Source organism: Thermobia domestica, chromosome 1 (genome assembly GCF_964235325.1).
Source record: "Thermobia domestica chromosome 1, izTheDome1.hap1.1, whole genome shotgun sequence".
In the NCBI taxonomy this organism is placed as follows: Eukaryota; Metazoa; Arthropoda; class Insecta; order Zygentoma; family Lepismatidae; genus Thermobia; species Thermobia domestica.
Window position 1 is genome coordinate 58,592,558 of NC_137454.1, and position 23,125 is coordinate 58,615,682.

Consider the following 23,125-nt stretch of genomic DNA (forward strand, 5'->3'; position numbering starts at 1 on the left):
AACTTTGCAAAACTTAAAAAAAAAAAAAAAAAAAAATCCAATGTCAAGTATAGCATTGGAAAAAAGATGACAATGAAATACTGAAAAAATATGTACATTTTATAGAAATCATTATCAAATTTATTCACGTATATGAATATATGTATAAATTTAAAGTATAAACATTAAAATTTTGATTTCTTCCTTATAAGCACATCTAAGAATACATAGATTATCTGTAGCCATCATATTTGTTACAAAATAAACATCGGACAGCTTGACAACAATATCCTTCGGGTCGTTAACGATTTTGAGTAATAAAGTAAAATCTGTAGATAATGTTGCTACCACTCCCAAAATATATAGAAAATTATTGAAAATTATAGAAAATTATTGAAAGGATATAAAATTTTATTGTTTATAGATTTATATTGAAAATTTTATTGTATATAGTCATATCCCGTTAAGCTAAAGGAAACAAATGAAGAAAGCAGGTGAAAATATACACTGACGGCTCTTGAGGGGCGCCTCATCGATACAAGTTAAGAAATCTTAAAATATGCATTAATTCTTGAATACAGCTTGTAACGAAAAAAAATGTACTAATTCCCTTACCTTGTAGAAACAAAATGCTGATTTTTTTTTCTACTAAAATGACTTCTCTCAAGAGCCGCTATTGAACACGTGATAGATTCGGTGAAATGAAGTTAAACAAAGCTCCGAGAAGATACCTGTATACAATGTCAACCTACCATCACAAACCGAACCCTTCGGGATTCAACCAGGGATCCTTTCCATCACAGATCACTTTACTATTGAGTCATCATGGGACGTTTAAATTATATCTTTATGTGGCGATATGTTTGCACAAAAAATTTTGAACAGGAGTCATTAATATGAGAAAATTCTATGTGTAAAAATTTGCTAAAGATAGACACTGAGTACAAAACTATTAAAAAACTAGGATTTAAAGCATTCATGTGAGTTATATGACACAGATTCCTATGTCATTTTGATCAACCGATACAATAGGTTTGTACCACATAAAAACGTGCAAAGAAATATTACAAATAAAGCGATTTCTTTTAGTTTAATATCCCACGAATATGCTCAAATGCTAAGGGAGACTGTAGTCATGATAATAAAAGGCAACATGAAATGAAGGAAGTGGGAGAAAACAGAGAACCCTTGGAAAACCCACACATGCAGTATTTGTCCACCATAAAGTATACTTGGCACGAACTGGGAACGAACCAGGGACCTCATATACCAGACGTGAGCGCTTTACCACTGAGATCCCTCTGCATCTGTGCATATAAAATGTCCATAAATATGTTTACTTTGTTATTTCGTGGAAAGTAACTTCAAACATTGACTTTGCATTTTTATTTATTTAAAATACTATTTGAATATCAGAAAGATAAACCAAATCAATTTAATCAGATTTCCGTGACAAGCCTGACAGAAGTTTTTCAATTTAGCCCTTTAGTCTTACCAAAAAATGCTGGAATGGTACCTAATAATAAAGCCGTCCCAACTGAATGAATGAAATGAAATCAAATTTCTAGTTCAATGTTCCACAATTATACTATGCACTGAGGTAGTGATAATGATAATGAATAAACTAATAGAATGAAGAAATTGGAAGGAAACGGGAAAAACTCCAAGAAAAACAACATACAAGATGTTTGCTACAACAAAGCCCTCTTGACTCGAACTGGGATCTAACCAAGGACCCCACGCACCAGAGATGATCGCTCTATCACTAAGCCACTGTGGCAGTGTTTGTTTGTATCAAGCCTAGATACATATCTTATAGTAAATTAATAATATGTAAATCGACCTTCACCACTTATCTTTGTGAACTGGACGCTTTGGGATTAGTGAACTGAGGAAAATAATTTTAAAAAATCAAAGTTAAAAATTCAAAGAAATGTTTATGTTCAAAAGTTAATGAAGGGTGATAATTAATCAAGAGGTAATACACTTAACTTATATTAGAAATGAGTGGAAGTAGAACATACAGTATTTCGTTCTTAACACCTGCTAAATGATGTATAATTTTGTCGGCGAAACAGACATAAATCAATAATTAGTGGGTAACCCTATGATTAATATGAATTTGACGAAGCAGAAGAGTGTCAGAACCCTCTCTTATACCTACAGATCTCTCAACTTTCCGTACTAATTATTTTAAGTATTAAACTCGGCTTATTTATGGATGTTAAGTTTTCGCTTTATTGATTTGATAAATATTAGCAGTGGCGTATTTACGATTTTGTTTCGAGGCAGGGTTTTACTAACTTTCGTCCAGGAAATGTGAACATTCTGCAAGATATTTCATTTACTTTAATATAGTAAATAATATTTCGGTGGTGGGGATTAAGCCCGGAAGCCCCCGCTAAATACGCCACTGAATATTAGAGAAATGTTTTTTGTTACTAGTATAAGAGGTAATTGAGTCATTTTTAAAGAGAATTTTGAGTTATCTTCTTCACAGCTATCGAAAATTAATTAGCTATATCAAATGTATTATTATCTACAGTGACGGAAGAAAAGATATTCATCACTCATCATTACAGCAACTGCCGGTGTTCTCTAATTGGTTTGCTTTCGGTGTCAACCACAGAATAACGACATCGGAGTAGTCAAGTAATGTTGTCCATGAGACGAAACGAGATAAGAAATGAAGTTTTGTCGTCTCATTTCGTCTCGATTCTCGGAAAACTTTTCTCGTTTCGTTTTGTAAATTTATGTACAAACTTTATGCTTTTATTTTCTCCTTAATTTCATATCCAAGTTATCATAATTCTTTCACGTCACGAGAGATCGACGAAGAATTTGTTATAACAACATTTAAACGATATTTAATATTGATGTATATTGTGTAGTCTAATGACTGACATATCTTTTAAATGCTGAGAAATGTTCTTTATTGTGTTTGTACAATCACATTATCAACTTATAGTTTTTTGCTATAAATTATGTAATACTAAAACAGTGTTTCAGATTTCAGACTTGGATGAACTAATGTTACCCACGAAACTCGAGAAATTTCTCGTCTTGTCTCCTTTCGAATTTAAAAAATGCACTTCTCGTCTTGTTTTCGAGACTAGGATCGGGACGAGACGTTGGGCAACACTAAAGTGATGTGTCCACATATTTGCTAGGATTACATGTGTAAGGGCAGTAAGCGTCAGGGCGTGTAAGGGCACTAAGTGTCAAGGGCAATCTTACTGTCCGAATGATCAGTGCACAATTTATCCATACAAGCAGAGATGACTTACATTAAGTTATTATCAGGTTCTTCCTAGAGAACTATCTTTCACTTTCGCTGAAAAATACTTCAATTGTGAGCGAAGTGTGCTTTAGAGGAAATAGTATGTCCATGACTTCATTTTCCTGAAGATAGGAGAACCACAAATTGTTTCTCTTTCATTTTAGCAGAATGTCAGCGGCTGGAAAAGCAAGAGTCAATATCTAAACAAGTGCAAGAAATTAGCAAGTGCTGCAAAGTATTGATCGTATTGCCTTTTAAATGCATACATCATTTAAGCGATTTAATATCTCACACTTCATGTGATAAACCAGGAAGATAGAATATTCCAGCTTTGTCCATTTTAACGTTTTAAATATCAACCTTCATGTGGTAAAGTGAGTCGATAGAACATTCCAGATATGCTCATTTGATGAATTTTAATATCTCACCTTTGATGTGGTAAAGCAAGGCTCCAGCTTCAGCTATTTGAACATTCCAGCTTCAGCTATTTGATAAATTTTTAATACCTCATCCTTCGTATGGTAAAGCAGAGCAATAAAACACTCTAGCTTTGTCCATTTTATTCTTTGTGTGATAAAGTAGGGCTGTAGAACATTTCAGCTTTGCCCGTTTGATCATTTTTAATATCTTACCCTTCATGTGGTAAATCAAGGTGATAGAATACTCCAGATTTGTCCATTTAACAATTTTTAATATCTCATTCTTCATGTGGTAAAACAAGGAAATAGAACACCCCAGTTTTGCGCATTTGATCATTTTAAATATCTCACCAGGAGAGTATTTCTCAAAACTACTAGTCTTATAATAATTATGTTTTTTTTAAAAATATAAGTCGTAAAATGTATAGTAAAGTAAAATACCAAAATAGTAGTAGAAGTAATTTCTAAATATTATGCTGATATCTCTAATTGTCTTGATTTTATGGTACATATAATTTGTGAAAGATTTTATTTTGAAAAGTTGTACACAACTATTACAAGACTCGTAGTTTTGAGAAATATGTCCCTGCTGTTCCAGTCTCCAAATAAATTTAAATTGGAAAATTCATTTTATAAATACAAAAATGTTAAATGACTAGAAAAATCACATTTATTAAAACTTCAGAAAGACTAATGGGTTACCCCGAATCCTAATTTCCGTTTCTACTCCTCCTCCAACACATACAAAAGTTCCTTTAAAAACCCTTTTACTCGTTATAACAGTGTGGAATTCAGTTACCAAATATCTCTCCGAGGAAAACCACAGGAATAAGTGAAATATAATGGATATTTTCATTAATGTATCAATTGGAGGCGAGAAGTACAGTTTACTTGTGCGTATTTTCTACTACTTAGGATTAATCTTCCTACTTCTATGTTTAAATAGAGCACAAAACTTGTCTCGATAGGAAAAGAAGGTGAAGGATAATTCCTACAAGAACCTCAAAGTCCTGTAATATTTGTATTTGTAAATGTTTAAAATGAAAATACAAAATAAAGACTGAATTATTTATATATTTTGTCTTTTTTGTTGACTTTATACTACCTATAAGACTCAAAATATTCCAGAAGGAGAATGTGGTGTAAAAAAAAACGTGTATTAGTATTGATCTAAAACTTCTTATATAATATATTTTTATTAAAGGTAGATGTTTCTACGGAGAGAATTATGGAGAAAATGTATCAGATGGACAAGATCCTCACTTTCTACCAGAGAACAACTCATTTCAAAAGGAGAAAGTGAAGCAAAATAAATTTCAATTTCTGTGCCTCGTCTCGCCTGCTGCCAGTAACTTTACAAGTGCTACGAATGTTTCTTCTCAGAAAATGTATCTCCTCCCTTCCTTATACTAGTACAGTACAATGCCATCGTAACGGGGACCTACCCAGGGTCAAAGACTGTAACACATAGTTCCGGCACGTTGCACACAAAAACATACACACAACTTTACCTTCTGCTCAAACACTCTTACACACACACACATACATAAGCGTGTACGCAAACAGCATAGTTTAGTTTACAACCCACTGCACAAAGTACAGCTGGTGACACGTCTTTACTTCATGATTCAATGACGCATCGTATCTTTAAATGTCAAGACGAAAAATGTGCTTTTAAACAAAATCAGAGCGACTCAAATAAGAACATATGGTAACTTAATCTACATAGGTAATGTATAGAACAGCCTATTCAGTACGTAAATTAACTTCCTGACTATTGCAATATGACCCATGTTGAAGTAACAGGATGATGCATGGTCAGCAAATCTATGCTCGACCTATTATGTTAGGTTTACACTAGAGTTTGTTATATCTTAATTCGGAATCGAATCTGGGAACACACACTAACTATTCAGATATTAGCAAAGAAAAAGTAAATGTTGTACTCAGTGGCGTATTTACGGGGGTGGCTTCCGGGCTTAAGCCCTCCCCGAAATCTTACTTAGTATAGTAAAGTAAATGAAATATCTTGCAGAATTTTCACATTTCCAGGCAAAGCCCCCTCCGAAAGTTAGCAAAGCCCCTCCCGAAACAAAATCGTAAATACGCCACTGGTTGTACTGGTGAAAACTCGAAGTTCAGTTTGGCATGCACTTGATTCGAATTTCTCAATGAGTTACGAATATTACGATAAATTTTCAGTTTATTACGTTTTTCTCAATTTACTAGCTTTTAAAGGTAATAAATAGTAGCAGCACCGCGCCATTCTGTTGCCATTTCGAATATTTGCTACGTAGAAATTTAAAAAAAAAAGTATTTATTGAATTACTTTAGAAGGAATAGATTGTGTCGCTTAAGTTTAGTATCAGAGCACCTGGATCCACTCAAGAGACCAGGATTTTTTTTTCGGTTTAATGATCAATTTTACTTCTTCAGTGCTCTTAGGTACAGTAATCTGTATGAATTTGAAATAAATATATAGTTCATAATTTAATGAAAAGTACAATTAAGAAGCTGGGATTAACAATACACTCATCCTTCGTTTCAGCAAACTAAAAGGGAATAATAGTGGTCCAATATTGGCAATTGTCCCTAACTCCAGGTACTGGCTAATATTCAGAATTACATTATCAATAAAGAAAGAGTAATACTAATGAATAATACTATTTTTAATAAAGGACATCTGACTGTGTATAATACCTGGTACACTGTAAATATACAACATAATACAAGTAAATTCAAAAATTTTTAGTTTAAAATCAAAACTTTCAAATTGAATCTACTATTCCAAAATTTGTCCTTTGCTTCTGACATCCGTTAAGTTGAGATTCGTAACACGGAGGAATGAATGTATGAGTTTTACGTGTTTGGTAAAATAGAAACAATTTGGCTCCTTGTTTAAAACGTAAAAAATAATAACGGAAATATTCCCTACAGGCAGTACTTTTACTGGTTCAAGAGAAATTTACGAAGAAATATACATTACGACTAAACAAGAAAACAAAATGTATTGTTTCGTTGAGTGTGTACTAGACCAGTAAATAAGTTTATTCTAGTTTTAGCGGTTGGCGTTCTAGCTTTCGACATGGAAACCTGAAGTTTGCTTCCCGTGGAGACACATAGTTACCTATGTTAAACATTAGGTCTCTTCTCATATGGACCGCTTGGTTTCCAAGTGATCTAACTTAAAGATTCAAACTTTTCTGGAGTGAAATTTGAAGTTCCAATTTTCATGAACAATTCATATTTCTGTTAGATATATATAGATGAACAATAACTATATACTTCATGGTTTTATAGCGGGGCACGGTGGCTTAGCGGTAGAGTGCTTATCTCTGGTGCGTGCAGTCATTAGTTCGATTTCGGACAAGTTTGGATGTGGTAGACAACGTCGTGCTCGTGTGTTTTCTCGGGAAAGGTACTTCCGTTTCCTTCCACTTTCTCATTCCACCGATTATTCCATTATCATTCACTTACTTCATTAATCGTCTCCCCTAGCTAATGGGCAAAATCGTGGGACGTTAAACTCAAACATTTCATTTTATTTCATTTCGTGGTTTTATAATTTACTGTCTACAAAACTCTTTTTTTAAAAGTATCCATGTATAGAACTGGGACGTTAAACTCAAACATTTCATTTTATTTCATTTCGTGGTTTTATAATTTACTGTCTACAAAACTCTTTTTTTAAAAGTATCCATGTATAGAACTGAATGAAACTATCATTTTTGGAGTTAGGCTACCTGACATCCAAGCGGTCCATGTAACATAGAGACCAAAATAGAGTGTAAATTTCCAAATAGACAAAATTATACAATATACAGAAATTTGGTCAGATTTTTTTCTTTTTAAATCAAATCAAGAAATAAGAACGTGAGTTGAAAGTTGCATATTATTCAAGGATATGTATTCTCGTTACTGTGTATGTTGTATGGTGGTCCGCTAAAAGACGCAATTTCTACCCTTTTTTCTTAGTCCTTTGAGTAAGAAGGAAGTACAGGGTGGCTCAAAGGTATGCATAACCACCCTCATTGATCAAGTATAACATTCTAATTTATGGGTTTACTTGCTTCGACTCTTCCGAGTTTAAGATGTAAGTAAAAACACATTAAAGCAAATAATAAAGAAACTAAGAATACATGATGGATAACAATAAGAAATGATATAAAATGCAATGGGCTGATCAGTACGGTATTGTATACCTACTTTTCGGTCACCGTGTATAGCCGGTCATCAATATGTATCCAAATTGAGACTTGACTTCTAACTCTAAGAATAATTTTTTAACTTTCTTTGATTACCAAGCCTACTATACAAGGCAAGGCCGTTAGCATCTTTTTTTATTAGAAAAGTGCAAATCTACAGAGTTACTTTCAAATGTTTCCTAATTAGTCTATACACTGAAACGAGAAGCAGGATACGCAGAAAAGAATAAAGAATTACGCTTGAATATGTTCTTAAATTGACATCACTTTAGTTTAATATTATTTATCTATCTATATATTAAAATGGTGCGTTTATATGTTAGTGGCCATTTTTTTTAACAGTAAGATTTCGGAAATCACAAACTCTAGAAACGTACCGTTTTCGCCTGTTAATTTCAAATTTTGTGTAGATTTGTCAGTTCTCATTGTCTTCTTTCCTCCAAAAAAAAAAAAAAGAAAGAAAGAAAGAAAGAAAGAAAGAAAGAAAAAGAAATGCCGTTATTTTTCTAATGAACTTCCTAGGGGTCATTTTGAGCAGTGTTTTCAAGAGAAGAGAAATGTTTTCTTGTCTCGTGTTGTAAATTTGTCGAATTCTCGTCTTGTCTTGTTTCTCGAAGTTCTTTTTTGTCTCTTCTCGATTCTCAAAACTATTTTTTTTTTTGGTTCTTTTCGAAATGTTTTGTTGTTTCGTTAAGTAAATTTATATAAAAGAAATTATGGCATGACTTTATTCTTAATTTCATCTAGAAATACTAGAATCGTTCTATGTCACTAGGAGATCTAGAAACGGCGTGATATAACAACATTTAAACCATATTTATTATTGAAGTATATTGTGTAATGACTTGTATATCTTAAAACATTGATATATGTTCTTCGTTGTGTTTTTACAATCATTTTATCAATTCATAGTTGTTTTTTTTTTTACTATGAATCATGGAACACTAAAACAGTGTTAGTGGTCTAAGACTTGAGTGATCTAGTACTGTCCACAAGAAATTTCTTGTCTCAAAAACGAGATGAGAATTTCTAGTCTTTGCTTGAATTTGAAAATGCTCTTCTCGTCTGAAAAACAACGGAGATGAGACACGAAGACTATAGGCAATCAGTACAAGAAAGACGTAAAGCGGGTTGAGGAACATTGCAGGCGCTTTGCTTTAATCTGAACTGCATGAAACTTGCATGCTGGCAACTTCAAAGACCTGTAGAGTTGCAATGAGAGGTACTCACAAGGGATCATTCCGGTTTGGTGAATTTAATTGCTGAAAATGATTGCTAGCACTCATTTTCAGCAATTGAATTCATCAAACCGGAATGGTCCCTTGTCAGATATAGATTTATAAGAAAAAAATATGCTATATAGACAGCGCAGTTTAAGCTGGTTTATCTTTAATTTTCCTTCCCCCCCCCCCCCAAATATAGGTCTTATGTTGCTCTGCACTCGGTGCAATGTAAATTGTGTATCATTTTTATAGACAATAAGACAACCTAGCTAATACAAACTCAATTATAATTTTTAACAGATGACATTTGTTTCACGGTAGACTTCCAAGCTATGGAAATTCAATAATCAAAATTGAATCTATAACTACTTGTTGCAATAGATTAATAAGATCAAAGATAGAACTTGTACCTCGGACGCTGAATCCATATTTAGAAAAAAACAATTGCTCGTTATCTCTTATTGTTTTTGTTCTATGGCGATAAAGGTTGAAACCAGAAATTGTTAATTTGAACCAATTCTGAATTGACTAGATGATTATGGGAGAAGATAGAACCTACTTTGGGAAGCTGAATGATTGTAAAAGATAGCATCTACATATCTCTTACCGTTTTTGCTCTACGAAAATCAATATTGAAGCCGGAAGTAATAGTAAATTTCGACCACTTTCGGTTTTAATTGCTGATTAATGGAGAAGGCGGAATCTATTCTTGGAAAGCTGAATCAATTGCAAAAAAAAAAAAAAAAAAAAAAAAAAAAATCGTATCTCGATCTATCTTACCGTTTTCACTCTGTAAAAATTAATAATGAAACCGAAAGTAGTTCTTGTAAATTTCAACAACTTCAGGCTTTGGCAGAGTGTTCGAGATAAATATGGTACGTTGTCTTGAGACGCTGAATCGTTTGAAAAAAAAAAAAAAGCGATTCTTGATATCTATTACCGTTTTCATTCTATGTTGATATACGTTGAAATCGAAAATGACTAATTTAAACCACTTCCGGTTTGAATATAGAGTTAACGGAGAACATGAAATCTATATTTGGGACGCTAAATCGATTGCAAGAAACCGAATCTCGATATATCTTATCATTTTTGCTGTGATATCTATGGACGAATAGACAAAACCGTTCTATAAGACTTCCGACATTTAAAGCATAGCATACTTTGGAAGTCTAAAAGCCATGTGTTATGGTCGCAGAATAAGAAACACAGTAAGCATCATAAAGAAAATCTAAAGTAAAAGAACTAATTTGTGAAGAAACACAAGACTCTCCACTCACTATACATTTCACGTTTGTTTTTCTTCTTTTAATTTTCGTAAGTAATGCAAAGAGAATAACGAATATCAGGAATTTACCAACTAAGCCATCTAGTATATCTATGAAACAAAGTCTTGTTAAAGATATTATCAGATGTTCTCAAATATTTTTTGTAGTAGACTAATAATCTGTGTGCGCAGTATATGACATTATTAAGTATAAATACCTAAGGTCTTGTAAAGAATAATTACATTAGTCCATTTACTGTAATATTGTAGTATATCATGAGTATTCAATAGGGCCTACCTAATTTCAAAAATACTATGCTGTTTGTTATAATTGTATTAGAGTATTTACAATAAGTAAAGTAAATGAAAACGATTGTAAACGAGAGATCATAAGGGTATTATGCACCTGTTTTGCTTTTGTTATTAATCCATTGATTTATACAGAGAAGCATTCTCATTTTCTTTTCTCCCTGACACCTTCTGTTACAATGCGGATAATTAAGAATAAGGGTGTGCACTAGTCGAGACTAGGGCTGTTCCGATAATCGAGTAATCGATAACAAGTCGATAAAATTTCAAAACCGTTTCATCGATAAAGAATTTTAATTTTATCGAATTATCGAACTTTCGAGACTCCCGAAATGTTCGAGACTCTCGAAGTGTTCGAGGCACTCGAAATGTAAGAAACATTAGACAACTTTGAGACACTCGAACTGTTCGAGAATCTCAAATTGTTTGAAAACAGCAAATACAGAAATATATCAATATGATCGCATTTGTCGAGTCGCTTGAATATTTAGAAAAGTTCGGGATTATCGGAGCGTTCGAAAGAAACGATGTATTCGAGGTTATCATAGTTATATATAATATGTATTACATATATGCAGAGAGTTCATTTTAAAACTTCTCTCTTTAGCAATGTAGTGAAGGAAAAGTTTTTTCCCCACAGATCTGTACAAAGTTTAAGCAGTCTGTCAAAAGAGAGAAAGAGGAAGAGAAAATATGCACCACCCGAATGGAATTGGAATCCAAGACAACATTAGTCTACTAATAGTTACTTTGCCGATTGCGCCAATAACGAGGCAGGCAGAAAAATAAGTTTACATATGATTTCGACAAATACTACTTTACAATAACTTATCAGATGAAAAAAGTTGTTTGATTAGTTTGGCTGCAAGAAGAAATCATTGGAGAGATGAAGGAACCGAATTGTTCATTAATACTTTTGATAATACCCGAAACTTCGATAATACTCGAAATGTCGATAATACCCGAAACTTCGATAATACTCGAAATGTTGATAATACCCGAAACTTCGATAATACTCGAAATGTCGATAATACCCGAAACTTCGATAATACTCGAAAATTTCGATAATACCTGAAACTTCGATAATACTCGAAATGTCGATAATACCCGAAACTTCGATAATACTCGAAATGTCGATAATACCCGAAACTTCGATAATTTCAAATACTCGAACGGTTTCGAGTAACCGATGACAACTCGATAAATTTCCACTCCCGAAGTTCGATGGGTCTTCAGCCTTATCAAACACCCCTAGTCGAGACATGTCTCGAATCTCGACTCGATTTGACTCGAATTCGAGTCGAGACAAACTTGGTAAAATTCGAGTCGAGTCAAGACAAACTCATTTTTCGACTCGAATTTTCGAGTCGAGACACGAGTCGAGACAACATTTTCTCGAGACGAGACAAGACGATACAGGCTTAAATCTCAACTCGAGTCGACTCGTGTGCATCCCTAATTAAGAATAAAACCTCACAACATAAGCTTACATTTAGGGTATGTGAACACCATGAATGCTTTCGGTGTTGCTAGTAGTATGTGTATCGTTAACTTCTTCTGCACCAGTGATGTACGTGCATACGTCATTATGCCTGCGACAGCTATTACCAATGACGTACCTGCGTAGACAACTTCACAAATTCATTTTATTCTTGCTTGATATTGCACGGCAGTGTGTTTAGAGTCAGAGTAGTCAATTAGAGCCTGGAACGGAAGGAGTTAAGTGGATGTTTATCACTGTTAGAAGAAGAAAACATAATCTGCTACTAAAAATGTATCTTTGCAAAATAATAATAATAATAATAATAATAATAATAATAATAATAATAATAATAATAATAATAATAATAATAATAATAATAATAATAATAATAAATGAAAAACAACCAGCAGAAAGAAACATCAATCTTTTACTGATTGCGAACGACACACTTTTTTAGCCATATTTTTTTCGATTTTTTCAACAACAACAACAACAACAAAAAAAAAAAAAAAACATCACAATTTATCTTCAAGTATCTCATACTGTTCAGCACAATGTCATCTTTTGATTAGGAATTAGGACTAGGAATTACATTTTTGGGCTTTGGCATTTATGGCCCTGTTTGCCTGTCACATTATGAGGGATGACGTCCCTCGGTGATCACACACTATCCGGGGAAAGGGAAGGAAGAAAGAATCGGTGAAGGAAGGAAGCGGCCTGGGACCCATATGTTTGGTACCATCCTGGCATTTGCCTGGTGTGAATAACGAAAACCTCACTCAGGATGAAAAATCTTTTACATTTTTCTGACTAAATGTCCCCACCGGGAATCGAACCCGGGGCAACTCCCACCAAACACGAAAGCGTTAGCGGTCATCTTTCGATTGTTATATGTTTCATATTTAGACAATATCTATTATAGTTAAACACAAATTAAAATTTAAGAGATAATGACATTTTTGCGCTTCCTGTCATTAATTATGCTATGTACCGTCGTCTTCTTGCTAGCGCCATAATGAAGAAGTTGATCAGAGTATATTTCAGGATCAGTTTCTCCTTAATAGATGGTATGGCTGTTGTTGTCCAATTCAATCTCAGATTCGCCTTAATATAAAGGTAACCAAGAAAGTTCTGTCGCTTTTTCAACCACCACTTTCGAACATCGATATGTCACCTAAGACGTACCTTGAGGATCAAAATTAGTCCCCATCAGCATGTGACAGTACATAGTTGCATTGATGCTCTGACCAGCTGGTAGCAATTCCCGATGCAAAATTGCGCTAGCAGTCCACCAAACACACAGAAGGACCTTCTTGTGCAATGCTGGTTTCGGCTATTTTGGAACCGGTTTATGGGATGCTAACCAATGACAACAGCGCCATGGAGCTTTGTACAGGACCCACTTCTAATCACATGTCAACAGCCTATCGAGAAATGGCTCCTTCCTCACATAAGACAGCAAAAAAACACAAGTGTCTGCTCGTGTTGCCTTGTGTCCCGAAATCAAATCATGTGGGACCCATCTTGTAGTGCTTCCCAAGTTGACAGGGGTGCTGCCGAATGGTTTATCCACTCACACTGAATTGTAGTCCCACTTCCTCACATGTCTGGCCACTGTTCGCCTCAATTACTGCCTGAAGATCTTTATTTTGTACGTTGGTCTTCCGGCACGTGGTCCCATGTTCACTTTGTCCTTACGCAAGTTCACGGTGTAGCTGAACTGCCATAACCAGGCAGTATGTGGTAGTATTGGGTCTGTGTCCAATATACCCACACCAACAACTTACCTTCGCCTTATCTCCATTCGCATTCACCTCACGGTGTAAGGGCCAATTGAACACAGACCTCCACCAAAAGCGACAGAACTTTTTTGGTTACCTCTATAGATTCAGAGATAATAGTTTTCAAGTTTCTGAAAAAAAAAAGGTCTGTATTTTAAATTGAGTACATTGATTAGTCACTATATGAAATCAATGAATTTAATATTTTCCCCTATATTTTGAGTGATACTCAAAACCATTTGGTAATATGATACTTTGAATTCTTTGGGTAATAACTTGCTCGAAGTTAAGAAATTTTAGATGTATAAATAAAATGTTAAGTTTTTTCAATTAATTAAGTATAACATGCCGCTCCAGCAACATTTAAGACATTCTCTCTGGAGATTTCCTCGGGATATCAAGATCGGGTTGAAAATTCCTCTGACACACAGAAATACTGCCCCTTTTATGCATTAAATATTACGCACCTGCCTTGAAATTTAAAATATTCTTTATACATAGTTGGAATGTCTTCTGAAAAATAGAAATAACTCTTATATGTGTATTACTTATTACGTGAAACATTCATAGATAAGAAAGAGAAATGAAAAGGAAAAAACCAGACCTTTCATAGAATGGGAAAGATCTTGGTGTCCCGAGGGTCAAGTTAGGACGAGCAAGATGTGATGCTGTAAAATGCTTATATGATTAAAAAAATATAATTTCCTATGGCATCAATGTGTCTAAACATAAAATTGATCCTACATTATATAATTATTTCCCAATCTATAGTACTTTAAAAGATTCAAAGTTCTGGATTTTAATTTTTACAGAAAATTTAATTAAAAAATAAAATAAAAACTCGTAATTGTAACGGCCTCCTTCATACTGAAGTTGATTACAAACGGTACAATACATTTTAAATTTAATTTTTTGGTACGCAAAATACACACTAGCGTTTGGGAAACCCTGGAGTAGTTGGACGATTTTGCGTAAGATTTTCAAAATAATTAATGAAAGAGTGTGATTGGAATATGTCTAGAAAGGCAATAAGTAGGTGACCAGTCATGTAAAGACCAGTTATGTAAATTTGCCGAGTAGAGCAAAAATTTCCAATCTTTTTGACTAGAAATACAGTTTATACACTCACGATATCGTGACACACTTATTAGATTTTTACTATAATATAAATTACAATACTATCTATCTATTTTTCTGTATATATAAAAATGAAAGTAACTATGTTTGTGACTTAATAGCTCTTGAACCACTCGACTGATCTCGATCAAATTTTCAACAGATGAACTACGGACTTGGGATGGCTTTCTATCATTTCACTTTGACAGTGCAACTTAGGAGACAGGGAAAGAGAGAAATATATAAAAATGATCAAAATGACCGATATTACTGTCGAATCCATAGATTTTGAGGTCGTTTAGATGAACAGTGGCAATTCCGATGCCGTTTAAATCCAAATTCAGCCCCGCAACTTGGGGGAGAAGAGATATACGATCAAAAATGACCGATATTAGTGCCGAATCCACAGCTTTTGAGACCGCTGAGATGAACAGTGGCAGTTTCGATGCCGTTTAAATCCAAATTCAGCCCCGCAACTTGGGGGAGGGGGATGTACGACCGGCAAGATAAAAAAAAGTAGTCAATCAGAGAGCGCTTCAGTAATAGTAAAAAATGACTGACTAATGGAACATATTTATATATTTTTTTTTAAATTTTAACCGAGCGAAGCGGATAATTGGCCCTAGTAAGATTATAAAAATTACAATTGTAATATAAATTATAGTAGTAGTATTATAGTAGGAACTGTTTCTATATAGTAGTGTCTAAGTATCGACAAGTGGATTTGAGCATTAATGCCTTTGCTGACTAGTACAGTATATCTTAAAATTGTTTTTAACTTATTATTAAAGGTTTCATATTAAAAGTAAAATGCGTCATATAAGAGCATTTGGATGACTTAACTTTATTTTTAAATTCTAAAATTTCGCAATATATCCCATGCAGCTGCGTAATATATGAATGTGTCGCGGCACATCACTTGGGAAAGCCTGGTATAGAGGATCTCAAACTAAACCTTCATTAGTACTCGGATCGAAATAAACTCAACTACACTGCAGAAGTCATGCTGTATCGTACATGTAAGAATGTACTGACCGCTCGGAACATTACAGTATATATGTATTTGAAAAGACTTAGCACGTACAGAAATAATAAATAATGCTTTATTTCGGATTAGTAGCACAAGGAACTGAATTTACATTAATTGTTTTGTCTTGCACATGAGTGTGTTAAATTGTGATCGGGATTTCACTAACCGTAGTGTGTACTAGCAGGGATAATATAGTATGAAAAATGGGAGGGCACGATGGCTACGGTAGAGCGCTTACTTCTGGTGCGTGGGGTCCTTGGTTCGATCCCTGCCCAAGTAATTTTGTGGTGGATAACATAGTGTCCGTGGGTTTTCTCGGGGTATTTCTGTTTCCTCCCATAATCTCATTCCACCAATTCTTTCATCATCACTCACTTGCTTTAATCATCGTCTCCCTTACCCTAAAGGGCATCATAACGCGGGGCGTTAAACTCACAGATTTCATTTCATTTTACGCATGAAAGACATAGACGACAATCAACAAAATACAAAGAATATGCTTTTTTGATAACTGATAATATTATAATAACTGATAGTATTAATCCTTAAAGGATTATGTAGTACTGTAATAACTTTAGGAAAAGAAATGTTCAAAATTGAACTATATTTTATGAAGATAAGAATAAAAATTCTCCGCCTTGTTTCTAATATTTCCATGGTTCCCACCTCATTTTCCTTTTTCCTTTTTATTTATTTATTTATTTTGGTATTGTTCAAAATATTGCAAAAATTCAAAGAATAATTCTAAAAAAAATCCTAGTAATTATCTAGTTCTTAGAAAACAGTACTTAATGAAATAGTTTGAATTGTCGATATGTGTTCTATTGTTAAGTCACTTTCAAATCTATTAGGACATTGTAGGTTTAGGACCGTCTCAAAGATATGAGCAATTTATTGAATAGCACTTTGAACTTGCTAGAAAATTACGCAGAGTAATGTTACTGTTATTATTTGATTCCTTGTATGGGGTACTGTATTGGAGAAAAATAAAATATGAAAAAAAATAGGGTAGAAACTCATGACCACTTTTAAAGTTATGAACATCAACGTTTCAGTTGGTTTCCAAATCAAAAAGAAAGAATTTGGAAAATAAGTCGTACAAACGTTCCTTATAAGTGTTCTTAATTTTAACAAGTAATAATATAGAAGTTAATGTTTGAAAGGAACCGGAAATGAGAAATTTCATGCTCCACAGGAACCGGATATCTGCTGCGTTCCATTCCACGCTGACCGTGCAGAATTCGTTCCACTTTTCCCTATGGTGTGTTGCAGCAAATTTACTTTCGCGCGTGCAATAGCGGCTGATTAAGTATTTAGGCGGATAGAAAGGGAAACCATAGCGCATTGTGGCATATGGATTTGGTGGGTTAGGGAATTTACAACTTCGTCATTTGATCTAATTATTACTTTATTGCTAGGGTTATAAAATTTATATATGAATTTCCGTCATGTATGAACGGGAAACACATACCACATTATGAATATAACGAAGGCACAAACTTAATCAATATGTAACAAAACTATCAAACAATGTTTTCACAAAACTATCAAAGAGCGTTCTCCGAGATAAGTGGTTAGCAAGTATGAATAACGAATCTGATTGTATCACCAGGAGGATCCCATGTTCCATATTTTACATAATTTCGAAATCGAAAAGAATAGTTCAATCCAAACTAAATGAAGTTGATGTAATGAAACTTTTGAAAAAAAAAAAAACTTTTGATCCTGAAAACCGGTAGGAAACCCACACTGAAATTAATCTCAATAATATTCGAAAACGTATGTACTAAATATTAACATTATAAGAAGTTATAGTATCTTATATTGGTGGAAAGTGAGGTGAAGTGATTTTGAGTTTAACGTCCCTTTCAGCAGCGAGGCTATATGAGACGTGGACTTACTAATTAACATGGAATACGAACCACATGAGCTTCCGCCGGGAATCGAACCCTTGTCTCCCACGCCAAAGGCACTTAAGCTAACCTCTTAGACATATAGAGGAGCTCATATTGATAAAGAATACTAGGTAACATGTACAATTGAATCTCTATAATGGAATTATTAATCATAAATTTCCGATTCTATCGTCCCGGTGGGTCTACACGAGTACAAGACATCGACAGCTATTTCTTTCACTCCATCGTTCTTTGACCTGGATCATTTTGCAATTGAATCGATGATCGCAGAAAGTCATATCTCTCTGAAATTTGATAAACTTTTCCATTTCTCTAAGGGTATACACAACATTGTGTACAGGAAGGACAAGTGTAGAAAGTATCACAACAGTGTAAACACAACATTGAACTATCGAAGCGCAAGAAAAGCCTGCAGTTATGGATTTAACAGTTTTTCTTTAATGCCTTAAATCTCCACAAAATGGACATAGATCCTTTCTGCAATCAGCGGTTCAATTTATTTATCTTACTGGTATTTCCATATATTTTTTTGTATTAATCTTGTCATCTGTTCTCTGACCTTCCTTCCTTAACAGTACTAATCCATTATGTTATTATAGTTCAATGTTATTTTATACATATTTCTTCCGTATTTTTCTACGTTAAAAAAGTTTCTATTCGGCAGGTTTATTTGAAACATTTGTTTGTTGTAGTCTAGATCATTATTTAATTTTTAAATAAGAAAAACATATGATGTAATGCTTTCTTTTCATAAAAACTGTTACTTTAAAATTTCTATTTTATTTAATTACTTTAATTATTCATTCTACTTCAATCTTTTCCGATCTACTCTATGTTCTGTACCTTCTTGTTAATCTTCTTTTCACAAATTGTACCCAAATTTTAATAAAACATTTTTATTTCACAACTAGGAGCTGAAATATCCTCCATTGCCTGAATAAAATTCTAAATTACCTACTACAGTCTTTCGATTGAAATTTACCCAGAAAACGTTAGATTTATACCAAAATAATTATGTCATCCTAAAGCTAACCTGGACCGAGAAGTCCAACGTTGCTTATAACATACCATTTTTGAAGGTACTGAGAGTCAATTGGATCTAAAAACCAGAAAGTATATCGACTTTGTATTTTTAACCTGCGCCAATTACTCAGCGAAAAATGATGGATTGATTGTGAGGATGGAGCTGATGCCAGTTATGATCTGTTTCCATTTTAATTGTACTAAACTCCCCTCTTCACTATTGAAATTTCTAGCGCAAATCTAATATATTGCTGCAACCGCAGTGGCTCAGTGATAGAGCATTCATCTTTGGTGCTTGAGGTCCCTGGTTCGATCCAAGCTCTCGTTGTGATGGACAAATACCTTGTATGTGTGTTTTCTCGGAGTTCTTTCCACCACTTCATTTCATCCTCACAATCGCCATATCTTTTAGTCTAAACGTAAAACTAAATGTTTAAATTTCTAGTGTATTGTTTACACCGTAAACAAAGATAAAGTATCTTTTCTGTCATGAAGAGATAAAGTCCGAGCATACCCCTGAACGGTTTGTCGCGAACCCCAAGTTGGAAACCGCTGATCTACTATTTAGCATGTTCTATAGATGATTTACTTCCTAAATTTTCTTTGTTCTTCATTGCATTTTCGTTTCTTCTTTTTATATTATTATTTTAAGTAACGGGAAACGTAGGAAGATCCTGAAAGTAGGTAAAAGTCGTATCAGTTGGAATCCATTTCTATCTGAAAATGAAATGAAATGAAATCTTACAAGTTTTACGTCCCACGGTTATGCCGGTGAGGCTAAAGGAGACGGTGATTATGAGAGATGAGTGAAATGGTGGAATAAAGAAAGTGGGAGGAAACGGGAGAACCCGGAGAAAACCCACAAGCACGGTGTTTGTCCACCACAAAGTTCACTTGGCGGAGGCTGGGATCGAACCCGGGACCCCAAGCACCAGAGGTGAACGCTCTACCACTGAGCCACCGCCCCCCCCCCATTTCTATCTGATACACATAATTTTTGGGATAACAACCATACATCTTGGAACTATATAATGATTCCAGCTGCTTTGTTCTTCGTCCTGGAAACCTTCAATTTCCATTTCTGTGCAATCTGATTAGATAAACACACGATAAAGGACCATCCATTAGAACAAGTACACACCGAGAGCAATTGTCCAGCTTTGTGTGTGTGGGGTCAGGGCCGGCATGGCGCGGCGACACGCTTCAAGACGTTCAAGTATTTCACAAAAGCGGAAGTTGTTTCTCGAACAAGGACCTAGTTTTTCCGAGCTGTAAGACATAAAGCGGAAATGAGTGTTAAAAACTTTACAAATGAACACTAAGCTTTAAAAGGGAAAATACGAGTTAGGTACTTTAAAAATAATAATAATAATAAACTATGTTAAGAAAAAGAAAATACCAGAAAAGAATTTCAGCATTTTGTACTGTATACTCAAAAGAAAAAAAATGTTTGTTCTTTTGATATTTCTTGGATTTTACGTATTTCTACATGTGGCAGTAAAAAATGAATACCAAGCCTGCATATTTATTTATTACAATGGCAAGCGTAAGGCGTATGCCTTATCTTTCACTCAGCCAACCATACACATGTTCTTTTGCAATGAATGAACTAGTTTTCATGTAGTTTTTTTTTTTCTGCAAAGATATTTTCTGTAAGCAACCAAAAATCTTACCTAAAACCCGCTGACTAGAAATAATTGATTAGAGAAAATATAAGTAATTAAGAGCCAGAGTGGATCATTTTTATCTGTGACTGATATTGAGATTGAGATGTTTTAGCATGCCTGTCATTTATATAGTTTGTCTACAATGATTTGATGTGTCTGATACTAAAATAATTGCAATTATAAGCCAACAGAATATTTAATTTGTATTTATTTGCATACTTCTTTCAAATAAATAATCTCTAGCTATAGGGGGCCAAGGTGGCTCAGCTCGTGATGGACTTTGTGGTGGATAAATACCGTGTGCATGGGTTTTTCGGGATTCTCCAGTTTCCTTCCACTTTCTTAACTCCACCATTTCATTCATTTCTCATCATCACCGTCTCCTTTAGCCTAGCTGGCATTATCGTAGGACGTAAAATTCAAAGATATCATTTCATTTTTAATCTCTAGATAATATCTTCTGCATTTGACTATGTAATTATTTGTTACACAATTTTAACTTTAGTTTCACATTCTACCAGTGACCGGGGGGGCGGTGGCTCAGTGGTAGAGCATTCACCTCCAGTGCTTGGGGTCCCTGGTTCGATCCCAGCTCGCGCCGTGTGGACTTTGTGGTGGACAAACATCGTGCTCGTGGGTTTTCTCGGAGTTCTCCCGTTTCCTCCCACTTTCTTCATTTCATTTCTCATAATCACCGTCTCCTTTAGCCTAACCGGTATAGCCGTGGGACGTAAAACTTAAAGATTTCATTTATTTTTTTTCTACCAGTGACCAGTCATTGTGGTTGAGGTATATCTCCAGAAAAATTGCTACCGCTATTGCTCTTTACTGACGACTTTAGCGACACGTTTAGGAGTTTATGTATTTATATGTCACTCCTGTCTGAAAAAGGTTAAGGTGCAAATATATTTCAAACGCAATACTGGTGGGAGGCTTTAAAAATGAACACTCAAAATAAAACACTTTTCTAATTTGGTATTCTAAAGTCAATTTTCTGTTTGTTTCTTTCATTTTTCTTGTATTTTGTGTGTTTTTACAGGCACCAGTGAGGGTGGCGTCCGCCTATTAATATTCATTTATTCATGTCAGTAGCAGAAGCAAAATGTACTCGTATGCCACCTTTCATTTCAAATATGGCATGCATATATATTTTTCTCAATAATTTCGGAATAAATTAACTTTAATTTCAGTACAATTGTCATAGATGTAGACAAAAGTAATGTATATACTGAGACAATACTGAAATTTATTGACACGTTCATTGGAATTAATGATTGGGAAAATATATGAAGTATTGAAAATCAAAGCAAACCATCTCTAGATGTGATCGAGATTTGAATCTAGAAAATACTGTTTTGTTATTCTCCTCTGCTATATCTAACATTATCATTTGTATCCTCAGAAACGTTTCCTTTAAATGTGTATTATTATATGAAAATTTCAATCGAAATATCCTGTGTTAGCTATCTGGAAGCAAATTTTACTTCTCGATATTTTCATTCTTAGTGGTCAAACGATTGACTTTATTCCCGAGATGTTGTACTTCCAACAAGATTTGAAACTGAGAACGCACGAACCGAAAATAATGGCTTTAGTTATTAGGCTCAATGGGTTTCCACTCTTCGCGCACTCCTACGTCATAGAACGGCCAATGGCAAGTGATTTGCACTAAGGCAAAGAGCTAATTTCATGAATATATAATTATTTCCTTTGCTGGATCATTAAACCTTCCTTAACATACGTTTAATGAACTTTGACCGTGAAATTCTCTCGTAATTGCACGTAATGTTAAACGAAATAGCAGCGAAAAAAAAAAAACTGTTTCTGTTCAAATATCAAGGGTGAGGTTCCTTTAAGGTCATAATTACTGTAAGAAACGGAAATAATGCTTGATTTAAAAAAATATTATAGCATGCTCAGTCAAGTTATGAAGGGCACGCCTTCACAATTAGGATAATAATAATAAGTGATGCATACAAACATAATAAACAGTGTGAAAATAAGAATTGATTTGAGATTTTAAATTAAAAAAAAAAGTTATTTGTAGTTAGTAACATGATTATTACATAAAAGTCATGTTTAGTAGGTTTTGTTGTGTGTGTATTGCATAAGTTATAATTATATTGTGAATTATTATTACAAAGTGCTGCAAATTGTTATGCGTTCAACCATAATGGTTACGGATGAAGTGCTATTTACCGTAACATATGCCAAAGTATCCATTCATTTGTTTAATTCATTTTTGTTTGTTTGTTTGTTATAAAAGATGGACTAGGGAAGGAAAGAATATCGTATTTTGGATACAAAATTTTCAACCAGATGTTGTCATTTATCTCTAGTAGTAAGACTTCTGCATAGTATTGTAGTATTATTTTTTTATCAGCAGTGTTCTTAATAATAACAAAATAAAAGTTCTTCCTCGATAGT

At 34.1% G+C, this 23,125-nt stretch overlaps 1 protein-coding gene across 3 annotated transcripts in view; it reads right to left on the reverse strand.

The window, feature by feature from the left end:
• Positions 1-23,125, reverse strand: part of atk (artichoke) — a 125,741-nt gene that overhangs the window by 55,573 nt on the left and 47,043 nt on the right. The window lies entirely within an intron of this gene.